The sequence below is a fragment of the Phyllobates terribilis genome, unplaced genomic scaffold (assembly GCF_046119375.1).
Source record: "Phyllobates terribilis strain yellow unplaced genomic scaffold, ASM4611937v1 Scaffold_143__1_contigs__length_4665640, whole genome shotgun sequence".
In the NCBI taxonomy this organism is placed as follows: domain Eukaryota; kingdom Metazoa; phylum Chordata; class Amphibia; order Anura; family Dendrobatidae; genus Phyllobates; species Phyllobates terribilis.
This window is the reverse complement of record NW_027362903.1, coordinates 2,063,563-2,077,446: the sequence shown is the minus strand read 5'-3', so window position 1 is coordinate 2,077,446 and position 13,884 is coordinate 2,063,563.

The window sequence follows — 13,884 nt, the reverse complement described above, 5'->3', positions numbered from 1 at the left end:
TGCTGAGCCGTGTATCTAATCCTATCCTGTGTGATACTGTCTGCTGAGCCGTGTATCTAATGCTATCCTGTGTGATACTGACTGCTGAGCTGTGTATCTAATCCTCTGCTGTGTGATACTGTCTGCTGAGCCGTGTATCTAATTCTATCCTGTGTGATAATGTCTGCTGAGCCGTGTATCTAATCCTATACTGTGTGATACTGTCTGCTGAGCCGTGTATCTAATCCTATCCTGTGTGATACTGTCTGCTGAGCCGTGTATCTAATCCTATCCTGTGTGATACTGTCTGCTAAGCTGTGTATCTAATCCTGTCCTGTGTGTTACTGACTGCTGAGCTGTGTATCTAATCCTATTCTGTGTGATACTGCCTGCTGAGCTGTGTATCTAATCCTCTCCTGTGTGATACTGTCTGCTGAGCCATGTATCTAATCCTCTCCTGTGTAATACTGTCTGCTAAGCTGTGTATCTAATCCTGTCCTGTGTGTTACTGACTGCTGAGCTGTGTATCTAATCCTATTCTGTGTGATACTGCCTGCTGAGCTGTGTATCTAATCCTCTCCTGTGTGATACTGTCTGCTGAGCCATGTATCTAATCCTCTCCTGTGTGATACTGTCTGCTGAGCTGTGTATCTAATCCTATCCTGTGTGATACTGTCTGCTGAGCCGTGTATCTAATCCTCTCCTGTGTGATACTGTCTGCTGAGCTGTGTATCTAATGCTATCCTGTGTGATACTGTCTGCTGAGCTGTGTATCTAATCCTATCCTGTGTGATACTGACTGCTGAGCCGTGTATCTAATCCTCTGCTGTGTGATACTGTCTGCTGAGCCGTGTATCTAATCCTCTGCTGTGTGATACTGTCTGCTGAGCCGTGTATCTAATCCTCTGCTGTGTGATACTGTCTGCTGAGCCGTGTATCTAATCCTATCCTGTGTGATACTGTCTGCTGAGCCGTGTATCTAATCCTATCCTGTGTGATACTGTCTGCTGAGCTGTGTATCTAATCCTCTCCTGTGTGATAATGTCTGCTGAGCCGTGTATCTAATCCTATCCTGTGTGATAATGTCTGCTGAGCCGTGTATCTAATCCTATCCTGTGTGATACTGTCTGCTGAGCCGTGTATCTAATCCTATCATGTGTGATACTGTCTGCTGAGCCGTGTATCTAATCCTATCCCGTGTGATACTGTCTGCTGAGCCGTGTATCTAATCCTATCCTGTGTGATACTGTCTGCTGAGCTGTGTGTCTAATCCTCTCCTGTGTGATACTGTCTGCTGAGCTGTGTATCTAATCCTCTCCTGTGTGATAATGTCTGCTGAGCCGTGTATCTAATCCTATCTTGTGTGATACTGCCTGCTGAGCTGTGTATCTAATCCTATCCTGTGTGATACTGTCTGCTGAGCCGTGTATCTAATCCTATCCTGTGTGATACTGTCTGCTGAGCCGTGTATCTAATCCTATCCTGTGTGATACTGTCTGCTGAGCCGTGTATCTAATCCTCTGCTGTGTGATACTGTCTGCTGAGCCGTGTATCTAATCCTCTGCTGTGTGATACTGTCTGCTGAGCCGTGTATCTAATCCTATCCTGTGTGATACTGTCTGCTGAGCCGTGTATCTAATCCTATCCTGTGTGATAATGTCTGCTGAGCCGTGTATCTAATCCTATCCTGTGTGATACTGTCTGCTGAGCCGTGTATCTAATCCTATCCTGTGTGATACAGTCTCCGGGGCCGTGTATCTAATCCTATCCTGTGTGATACTGTCTGCTGAGCCGTGTATCTAATCCTATCCTGTGTGATACTGTCTGCTGAGCCGTGTATCTAATCCTATCCTGTGTGATAATGTCTGCTGAGCCGTGTATCTAATCCTATCCTGTGTGATACTGTCTGCTGAGCCGTGTATCTAATCCTCTCCTGTGTGATACTGTCTGCTGAGCTGTGTATCTAATCCTCTCCTGTGTGATAATGTCTGCTGAGCCGTGTATCTAATCCTATCTTGTGTGATACTGCCTGCTGAGCTGTGTATCTAATCCTATCCTGTGTGATACTGTCTGCTGAGCCATGTATCTAATCCTATCCTGTGTGATACTGTCTGCTGAGCTGTGTATCTAATCCTCTCCTGTGTGATACTGTCTGCTGAGCTGTGTATCTAATCCTCTCCTGTGTGATACTGTCTGCTGAGCCGTGTATCTAATCCTCTCCTGTGTGATACTGTCTGCTGAGCCGTGTATCTAATCCTATCCTGTGTGATACTGTCTGCTGAGCCGTGTATCTAATCCTATCCCGTGTGATACTGTCTGCTGAGCCGTGTATCTAATCCTATCCTGTGTGATACTGTCTGCTGAGCTGTGTATCTAATCCTCTCCTGTGTGATAATGTCTGCTGAGCCGTGTATCTAATCCTATCCTGTGTGATAATGTCTGCTGAGCCGTGTATCTAATCCTATCCTGTGTGATACTGTCTGCTGAGCCGTGTATCTAATCCTATCCTGTGTGATAATGTCTGCTGAGCCGTGTATCTAATCCTATCCTGTGTGATACTGTCTGCTGAGCCGTGTATCTAATCCTATCCCGTGTGATACTGTCTGCTGAGCCGTGTATCTAATCCTATCCTGTGTGATAATGTCTGCTGAGCTGTGTATCTAATCCTCTCCTGTGTGATACTGTCTGCTGAGCTGTGTATCTAATCCTCTCCTGTGTGATAATGTCTGCTGAGCCGTGTATCTAATCCTATCTTGTGTGATACTGTCTGCTGAGCCGTGCATCTAATCCTATCCTGTGTGATACTGTCTGCTGAGCCGTGTATCTAATCCTATCCTGTGTGATACTGTCTGCTGAGCCGTGTATCTAATCCTATCCTGTGTGATACTGTCTGCTGAGCCGTGTATCTCATCCTATCCTGTGTGATACTGTCTGCTGAGCCGTGTATCTAATCCTATCCTGTGTGATACTGTCTGCTGAGCCGTGTATCTAATCCTCTGCTGTGTGATACTGTCTGCTGAGCCGTGTATCTAATCCTCTGCTGTGTGATACTGTCTGCTGAGCCGTGTATCTAATCCTATCCTGTGTGATACTGTCTGCTGAGCCGTGTATCTAATCCTATCCTGTGTGATAATGTCTGCTGAGCCGTGTATCTAATCCTATCCTGTGTGATACTGTCTGCTGAGCCGTGTATCTAATCCTATCCTGTGTGATACTGTCTGCTGAGCCGTGTATCTAATCCTCTCCTGTGTGATACTGTCTGCTGAGCTGTGTATCTAATCCTCTCCTGTGTGATAATGTCTGCTGAGCCGTGTATCTAATCCTATCCTGTGTGATACTGTCTGCTGAGCCGTGTATCTAATCCTATCCTGTGTGATACTATCTGCTGAGCCGTGTATCTAATCCTATCCCGTGTGATACTGTCTGCTGAGCTGTGTATCTAATCCTGTCCTGTGTGATACTGACTGCTGAGCTCTGTATCTAATCCTATCCTGTGTGATACTGTCTGCTGAGCCGTGTATCTAATGCTATCCTGTGTGATACTGTCTGCTGAGCTGTGTATCTAATCCTATCCTGTGTGATACTGTCTGCTGAGCCGTGTATCTAATCCTCTCCTGTGTGATACTGTCTGCTGAGCCGTGTATCTAATCCTCTCCTGTGTGATACTGTCTGCTGAGCTGTGTATCTAATCCTCTCCTGTGTGATAATGTCTGCTGAGCTGTGTATCTAATCCTATCCTGTGTGATACTGTCTGCTGAGCCGTGTATCTAATCCTATCCTGTGTGATACTGTCTGCTGAGCCGTGTATCTAATCCTATCCTGTGTGATACTGTCTGCTGAGCCGTGTATCTAATCCTATCCTGTGTGATACTGTCTGCTGAGCCGTGTATCTAATCCTATCCTGTGTGATACTGTCTGCTGAGCCGTGTATCTAATCCTATCCTGTGTGATACTGTCTGCTGAGCCGTGTATCTAATCCTATCCTGTGTGATACTATCTGCTGAGCCATGTATCTAATCCTATCTTGTGTGATACTGCCTGCTGAGCTGTGTATCTAATCCTATCCTGTGTGATACTGTCTGCTGAGCCGTGTATCTAATCCTATCCTGTGTGATAATGTCTGCTGAGCCGTGTATCTAATCCTATCCTGTGTGATACTGTCTGCTGAGCCGTGTATCTAATCCTATCCTGTGTGATACTGTCTGCTGAGCCGTGTATCTAATCCTATCCTGTGTGATACTGTCTGCTAAGCTGTGTATCTAATCCTGTCCTGTGTGATACTGTCTGCTGAGCCGTGTATCTAATCCTATCCTGTGTGATACTATCTGCTGAGCCGTGTATCTAATCCTATCTTGTGTGATACTGCCTGCTGAGCTGTGTATCTAATCCTATCCTGTGTGATACTGTCTGCTGAGCCGTGTATCTAATCCTATCCTGTGTGATAATGTCTGCTGAGCCGTGTATCTAATCCTATCCTGTGTGATACTGTCTGCTGAGCCGTGTATCTAATCCTATCCTGTGTGATACTGTCTGCTGAGCCGTGTATCTAATCCTATCCTGTGTGATACTGTCTGCTGAGCTGTGTATCTAATCCTGTCCTGTGTGATACTGTCTGCTGAGCTGTGTATCTAATCCTATTCTGTGCGATACTGCCTGCTGAGCTGTGTATCTAATCCTGTCCTGTGTGATACTGACTGCTGAGCTCTGTATCTAATCCTCTCCTGTGTGATACTGTCTGCTGAGCCGTGTATCTAATCCTCTGCTGTGTGATACTGTCTGCTGAGCTGTGTATCTAATCCTATCCTGTGTGATACTCTCTGCTGAGCTGTGTATCTAATCCTATCCTGTGTGATACTGCCTGCTGAGCTGTGTATCTAATCCTGTCCTGTGTGATACTGACTGCTGAGCTCTGTATCTAATCCTCTCCTGTGTGATACTGTCTGCTGAGCCGTGTATCTAATCCTCTGCTGTGTGATACTGTCTGCTGAGCTGTGTATCTAATCCTATCCTGTGTGATACTGTCTGCTGAGCTGTGTATCTAATCCTATCCTGTGTGATACTGACTGCTGAGCTGTGTATCTAATCCTATTCTGTGTGATACTGACTGCTGAGCCGTGTATCTAATCCTCTCCTGTGTGATACTGTCTGCTGAGCCGTGTATCTAATCCTATCTTGTGTGATACTGCCTGCTGAGCTGTGTATCTGATCCTATCCTGTGTGATACTGTCTGCTGAGCCGTGTATCTAATCCTATCCTGTGTGATACTGTCTGCTGAGTCGTGTATCTAATCCTATCCTGTGTGATACTGTCTGCTGAGCCGTGTATCTAATCCTCTGCTGTGTGATACTGTCTGCTGAGCCGTGTATCTAATCCTCTGCTGTGTGATACTGTCTGCTGAGCCGTGTATCTAATCCTATCCTGTGTGATACTGTCTGCTGAGCCGTGTATCTAATCCTATCCTGTGTGATACTGTCTGCTGAGCCATGTATCTAATCCTATCCTGTGTGATAATGTCTGCTGAGCCGTGTATCTAATCCTCTCCTGTGTGATACTCTCTGCTGAGCCGTGTATCTAATCCTATCCTGTGTGATACTGTCTGCTGAGCTGTGTATCTAATCCTATCCTGTGTGATACTGTCTGCTGAGCCGTGTATCTAATCCTATCCTGTGTGATACTGTCTGCTGAGCCGTGTATCTAATCCTATCCTGTGTGATACTGTCTGCTGAGCCGTGTATCTAATCCTATCCTGTGTGATACTGTCTGCTGAGCCGTGTATCTAATCCTATCCTGTGTGATACTGTCTGCTGAGCTGTGTATCTAATCCTATCCTGTGTGATACTGTCTGCTGAGCCGTGTATCTAATCCTATCCTGTGTGATACTGTCTGCTGAGCCGTGTATCTAATCCTATCCTGTGTGATACTGTCTGCTGAGCCGTGTATCTAATCCTATCCCGTGTGATACTGTCTGCTGAGCCGTGTATCTAATCCTCTCCTGTGTGATACTGTCTGCTGAGCTGTGTATCTAATCCTCTCCTGTGTGATAATGTCTGCTGAGCCGTGTATCTAATCCTATCCTGTGTGATACTGTCTGTTGAGCCGTGTATCTCATCCTATCCTGTGTGATACTATCTGCTGAGCCGTGTATCTAATCCTCTCCTGTGTGATACTGCCTGCTGAGCTCTGTATCTAATCCTATCCTGTGTGATACTGTCTGCTGAGCCGTGTATCTAATGCTATCCTGTGTGATACTGTCTGCTGAGCTGTGTATCTAATCCTATCCCGTGTGATACTGTCTGCTGAGCCGTGTATCTAATCCTCTCCTGTGTGATACTGTCTGCTGAGCTGTGTATCTAATCCTCTCCTGTGTGATAATGTCTGCTGAGCCGTGTATCTAATCCTATCCTGTGTGATACTGTCTGCTGAGCCGTGTATCTAATCCTATCCTGTGTGATACTATCTGCTGAGCCGTGTATCTAATCCTATCCCGTGTGATACTGTCTGCTGAGCTGTGTATCTAATCCTGTCCTGTGTGATACTGACTGCTGAGCTCTGTATCTAATCCTATCCTGTGTGATACTGTCTGCTGAGCCGTGTATCTAATGCTATCCTGTGTGATACTGTCTGCTGAGCTGTGTATCTAATCCTATCCTGTGTGATACTGTCTGCTGAGCCGTGTATCTAATGCTATCCTGTGTGATACTGTCTGCTGAGCTGTGTATCTAATCCTATCCTTTGTGATACTGTCTGCTGAGCTGTGTATCTAATGCTATCCTGTGTGATACTGTCTTTTGAGCCGTGTATCTAATCCTATCCTGTGTGATACTGTGTGCTGAGCAGTGTATCTAATCCTATCCTGTGCGATACTGTGTGCTGAGCAGTGTATCTAATCCTCTCCTGTGTGATACTGTCTGCTGAGCCGTGTATCTAATCCTCTCCTGTGTGATACTGTCTGCTGAGCTGTGTATCTAATCCTATCCTGTGTGATACTGTCTGCCGAGCTGTGTATCTAATCCTCTCCTATGTGATACTGTCTGCTGAGCCGTGTATCTAATCCTCTCCTGTGTGATACTGTCTGCTGAGCCGTGTATCTAATCCTCTGCTGTGTGATACTGTCTGCTGAGCTCTGTATCTAATCCTCTCCTGTGTGATACTGTCTGCTGAGCCGTGTATCTAATCCTCTGCTGTGTGATACTGTCTGCTGAGCTGTGTATCTAATCCTATCCTGTGTGATACTCTCTGCTGAGCTCTGTATCTAATCCTCTCCTGTGTGATACTGTCTGCTGAGCCGTGTATCTAATCCTCTCCTGTGTGATACTGTCTGCTGAGCTGTGTATCTAATCCTCTCCTGTGTGATACTGTCTGCTGAGCTCTGTATCTAATCCTCTCCTGTGTGATACTGTCTGCTGAGCCGTGTATCTAATCCTCTCCTGTGTGATACTGTCTGCTGAGCTGTGTATCTAATCCTCTCCTGTGTGATACTGTCTGCTGAGCTCTGTATCTAATCCTCTCCTGTGTGATACTGTCAGCTGAGCCGTGTATCTAATCCTATCCTGTGTGATACTGTCAGCTGAGCCATGTATCTAATCCTCTCCTGTGTGATACTGTCTGCTGAGCCGTGTATCTAATCCTCTGCTGTGTGATACTGTCTGCTGAGCTGTGTATCTAATCCTCTCCTGTGTGATACTGTCTGCTGAGCTGTGTATCTAATCCTCTCCTGTGTGATTCTGTCTGCTGAGCTCTGTATCTAATCCTATCCTGTGTGATACTGTCTGCTGAGCCGTGTATCTAATCCTCTGCTGTGTGATACTGTCTGCTGAGCTCTGTATCTAATCCTCTCCTGTGTGATACTGTCTGCTGAGCCGTGTATCTAATCCTCTGCTGTGTGATACTGTCTGCTGAGCTCTGTATCTAATCCTCTCCTGTGTGATACTGTCTGCTGAGCCGTGTATCTAATCCTCTGCTGTGTGATACTGTCTGCTGAGCTCTGTATCTAATCCTCTCCTGTGTGATACTGTCTGCTGAGCCGTGTATCTAATCCTCTCCTGTGTGATACTGTCTGCTGAGCCGTGTATCTAATCCTATCCTGTGTGATACTGTCTGCTGAGCTCTGTATCTAATCCTCTCCTGTGTGATACTGTCTGCTGAGCCGTGTATCTAATCCTCTGCTGTGTGATACTGTCTGCTGAGCTGTGTATCTAATCCTCTCCTGTGTGATACTGTCTGCTGAGCCGTGTATCTAATCCTCTGCTGTGTGATACTGTCTGCTGAGCTCTGTATCTAATCCTCTCCTGTGTGATACTGTCTGCTGAGCCGTGTATCTAATCCTCTGCTGTGTGATACTGTCTGCTGAGCTCTGTATCTAATCCTCTCCTGTGTGATACTGTCTGCTGAGCCGTGTATCTAATCCTCTGCTGTGTGATACTGTCTGCTGAGCTCTGTATCTAATCCTCTCCTGTGTGATACTGTCTGCTGAGCCGTGTATCTAATCCTCTCCTGTGTGATACTGTCTGCTGAGCCGTGTATCTAATCCTATCCTGTGTGATACTGTCTGCTGAGCTCTGTATCTAATCCTCTCCTGTGTGATACTGTCTGCTGAGCCGTGTATCTAATCCTCTCCTGTGTGATACTGTCTGCTGAGCTGTGTATCTAATCCTCTCCTGTGTGATACTGTCTGCTGAGCTCTGTATCTAATCCTCTCCTGTGTGATACTGTCAGCTGAGCCGTGTATCTAATCCTATCCTGTGTGATACTGTCTGCTGAGCCGTGTATCTAATCCTATCCTGTGTGATACTGTCTGCTGAGCTGTGTATCTAATCCTCTCCTGTGTGATACTGTCTGCTGAGCCGTGTATCTAATCCTCTGCTGTGTGATACTGTCTGCTGAGCCGTGTATCTAATCCTCTGCTGTGTGATACTGTCTGCTGAGCCGTGTATCTAATCCTATCCTGTGTGATACTGTCTGCTGAGCCGTGTATCTAATCCTCTCCTGTGTGATACTGTCTGCTGAGTCGTGTATCTAATCCTATCCTGTGTGATACTGTCTGCTGAACCGTGTATCTAATCCTATCCTGTGTGATACTGTCTGCTGAGCCGTGTATCTAATCCAGTCCTGTGTGATACTGTCTGCTGAGCCGTGTATCTAATCCTATCCTGTGTGATACTGTCTGCTGAGCTCTGTATCTAATCCTCTCCTGTGTGATACTGTCTGCTGAACCGTGTATGTAATCCTCTCCTGTGTGATACTGTCTGCTGAGCTGTGTATCTAATCCTATCCTGTGTGATACTGTCTGCTGAGCTCTGTATCTAATCCTCTCCTGTGTGATACTGTCTGCTGAGCCGTGTATATAATCCTCTCCTGTGTGATACTGTCTGCTGAGCTGTGTATCTAATCCTCTCCTGTGTGATACTGTCTACTGAGCTCTGTATCTAATCCTCTCCTGTGTGATACTGTCTGCTGAGCCGTGTATCTAATCCTATCCTGTGTGATACTGTCAGCTGAGCCATGTATCTAATCCTCTCCTGCGTGATACTGTCTGCTGAGCCGTGTATCTAATCCTCTCCTGTGTGATACCGTCTGCTGAGCCGTGTATCTAATCCTCTCCTGTGTGATACTGTCTGCTGAGCCGTGTATCTAATCCTATCCTGTGTGATACTGTCTGCTGAGCCGTGTATCTAATCCTCTGCTGTGTGATACTGTCTGCTGAGCTCTGTATCTAATCCTCTGCTGTGTGATACTGTCTGCTGAGCTCTGTATCTAATCCTCTCCTGTGTGATACTGTCTGCTGAGCTCTGTATCTAATCCTCTCCTGTGTGATAATGTCTGCTGAGCCGTGTATCTAATCATATCCTGTGTGATACTGTCTGCTGAGCTGTGTATCTAATCCTCTCCTGTGTGATACTGTCTGCTGAGCCATGTATCTAATCCTCTCCTGTGTGATACTGTCTGCTGAGCCGTGTATCTAATCCTATCCTGTGTGATACTGTCTGCTGAGCCGTGTATCTAATCCTCTGCTGTGTGATACTGTCTGCTGAGCCGTGTATCTAATCCTCTGCTGTGTGATACTGTCTGCTGAGTCGTGTATCTAATCCTATCCTGTGTGATACTGTCTGCTGAACCGTGTATCTAATCCTATCCTGTGTGATACTGTCTGCTGAGCCGTGTATCTAATCCTCTGCTGTGTGATACTGTCTGCTGAGCCGTGTATCTAATCCTCTCCTGTGTGATACTGTCCGCTCAGTCGTGTATCTAATCCTATCCTGTGTGATACTGTCTGCTGAACCGTGTATCTAATCATATCCTGTGTGATACTGTCTGCTGAGCTGTGTATCTAATCCAGTCCTGTGTGATACTGTCTGCTGAGCCGTGTATCTAATCCTATCCTGTGTGATACTGTCTGCTGAGCTCTGTATCTAATCCTCTCCTGTGTGATACTGTCTGCTGAACCGTGTATCTAATCCTCTGCTGTGTGATACTGTCTGCTGAGTCGTGTATCTAATCCTCTCCTGTGTGATACAGTCTGCTGAGCCGTGTATCTAATCCTCTCCTGTGTGATACTGTCTGCTGAGCCGTGTATCTAATCCTCTGCTGTGTGATACTGTCTGCTGAGCTCTGTATCTAATCCTCTCCTGTGTGATACTGTCTGCTGAGCCGTGTATCTAATCCTATCCTGTGTGATACTGTCTGCTGAGCTGTGTATCTAATCCTCTCCTGTGTGATACTGTGTGCTGAGCCGTGTATCTAATCCTATCCTGTGTGATACTGTCTGCTGAGCTGTGTATCTAATCCTCTCCTGTGTGATACTGACTGCTGAGCCGTGTATCTAATCCTATCCTGTGTGATACTGTCTGCTGAGCCGTGTATCTAATCCTATCCTGTGTGATACTGACTGCTGAGCCGTGTATCTAATCCTCTCCTGTGTGATACTGACTGCTGAGCCGTGTATCTAATCCTGTCCTGTGTGATACTGACTGCTGAGCTGTGTATCTAATCCTCTCCTGTGTGATACTGTCTGCTGAGCTATGTATCTAATCCTATCCTGTGTGATACTGTCTGCTGAGCTGTGTATCTAATCCTATCCTGTGTGATACTGTCTGCTGAGCCGTGTATCTAATCCTATCATGTGTGATACTGTCTGCTGAGCCGTGTATCTAATCCTCTCCTGTGTGATACTGTCTGCTGAGCCGTGTATCTAATCCTATCCTGTGTGATACTCTCTTCTGAGCAGTGTATCTAATCCTATCCTGTGTGATACTGTCTGCTGAGCCGTGTATCTAATCCTATCCTGTGTGATACTCTCTTCTGAGCAGTGTATCTAATCCTCTCCTGTGTGATACTGTCTGCTGAGCCGTGTATCTAATCCTATCCTGTGTGATACTGTCTGCTGAGCCGTGTATCTAATCCTCTCCTGTGTGATACTGTCTGCTGAGCTGTGTATCTAATCCTCTCCTGTGTGATACTGTCTGCTGAGCCGTGTATCTAATCCTATCCTGTGTGATACTGTCTGTTGAGCTGTGTATCTAATCCTATCCTGTGTGATACTGTCTGCTGAGCCGTGTATCTAATCCTATCCTGTGTGATACTGTCTGCTGAGCTGTGTATCTAATCCTATCCTGTGTGATACTGTCTGCTGAGCCGTGTATCTAATCCTCTCCTGTGTGATACCGTCTGTTGAGCTGCGTATCTAATCCTCTCCTGTGTGATACTGTCTGCTGAGCCATGTATCTAATCCTCTCCTGTGTGATACCGTCTGTTGAGCTGCGTATCTAATCCTCTCCTGTGTGATACTGTCTGCTGAGCCGTGTATCTAATCCTATCCTGTGTGATACTGTCTGCTGAGCTGTGTATCTAATCCTATCCTGTGTGATACTGTCTGCTGAGCCGTGTATCTAATCCTCTCCTGTGTGATACCGTCTGCTGAGCTGTGTATCTAATCCTATCCTGTGTGATACTGTCTGCTGAGCCGTGTATCTAATCCTCTCCTGTGTGATACTGTCTGCTGAGCTGTGTATCTAATCCTCTCCTATGTGATACTGACTGCTGAGTCGTGTATCTAATCCTAACCTGTGTGATACTGTCTGCTGAGCCGTGTATCTAATCCTCTCCTGTGTGATACTGTCTGCTGAGCCGTGTATCTAATCCTCTCCTGTGTGATACTGACTACTGAGCCGTGTATCTAATCCTGTCCTGTGTGATACTGACTGCTGAGCTGTGTATCTAATCCTATCCTGTGTGATACTGACTGCTGAGCCGTGTATCTAACCTATCCTGTGTGATACTGTCTGCTGAGCTGTGTATCTAATCCTATCCTGTGTGATACTGACTGCTGAGCCGTGTATCTAATCCTATCCTGTGTGATACTGTCTGCTGAGCTGTGTATCTAATCCTATCCTGTGTGATACTGACTGCTGAGCCGTGTATCTAACCTATCCTGTGTGATACTGTCTGCTGAGCTGTGTATCTAATCCTGTCCTGTGTGATACTGTCTGCTGAGCCGTGTATCTAATCCTATCCTGTGTGATACTGTCTGCTGAGCTGTGTATCTAATCCTATCCTGTGTGATACTGTCTGCTGAGCCGTGTATCTAATCCTCTCCTGTGTGATACTGACTGCTGAGCCGTGTATCTAATCCTATCCTGTGTGATACTGACTGCTGAGCTGTGTATCTAATCCTATCCTGTGTGATACTGACTGCTGAGCCGTGTATCTAACCTATCCTGTGTGATACTGTCTGCTGAGCTGTGTATCTAATCCTATCCTGTGTGATACTGTCTGCTGAGCCGTGTATCTAATCCTGTCCTGTGTGATACTGTCTGCTGAGCCGTGTAACTAATCCTATCCTGTGTGATGCTGTCTGCTGAGCAGTGTATCTAATCCTATCCTGTGTGATACTGTCTGCTGAGCTGTGTATCTAATCCTATCCTGTGTGATACTGTCTGCTGAGCTGTGTATCTAATCCTATCCTGTGTGATACTGTCTGCTCAGCTGTGTATCTAATCCTATCCTGTGTGATACTGTCTGCTGAGCCGTGTATCTAATCCTCTCCTGTGTGATACTGACTGCTGAGCCTGGAATCTAATCCTATCATGTGTGATACTGTCTGCTGAGCTGTGTATCTAATCCTGTCCTGTGTGATACTGACTGCTGAGCCGTGTATCTAATCCTCTCCTGTGTGATACTGACTGCTGAGCTGTGTATCTAATCCTATCCTGTGTGATACTGTCTGCTGAGCCGTGTATCTAATCCTGTCCTGTGTGATACTGACTGCTGAGCCGTGTATCTAATCCTCTCCTGTGTGATACTGACTGCTGAGCTGTGTATCTAATCCTATCCTGTGTGATACTGTCTGCTGAGCTGTGTATCTAATCCTATCCTGTGTGATACTGTCTGCTGAGCCCTGTATCTAATCCTATCCTGTGTGATACTGACTGCTGAGCCGTGTATCTAATCCTCTCCTGTGTGATACTGTCTGCTGAGCCCTGTATCTAATCCTATCCTGTGTGATACTGTCTGCTGAGCCGTGTATCTAATCCTCTCCTGTGTGATACTGACTGCTGAGCCGTGTATCTAATCCTATCCTGTGTGATACTGTCTGCTGAGCCGTGTATCTAATCCTCTCCTGTGTGATACTGACTGGTGAGCCGTGTATCTAATCCTATCCTGTGTGATACTGTCTGCTGAGCCGTGTATCTAATCCTGTCCTGTGTGATACTGTCTGCTGAGCCCTGTATCTAATCCTCTCCTGTGTGATACTGACTGCTGAGCTGTGTATCTAATCCTATCCTGTGTGATACTGACTGCTGAGCCGTGTATCTAATCCTATCCTGTGTGATACTGTCTGCTGAGCCGTGTATCTAATCCTATCCTGTGTGATACTGTCTGCTGAGCCGTGTATCTAATCCTGTCCTG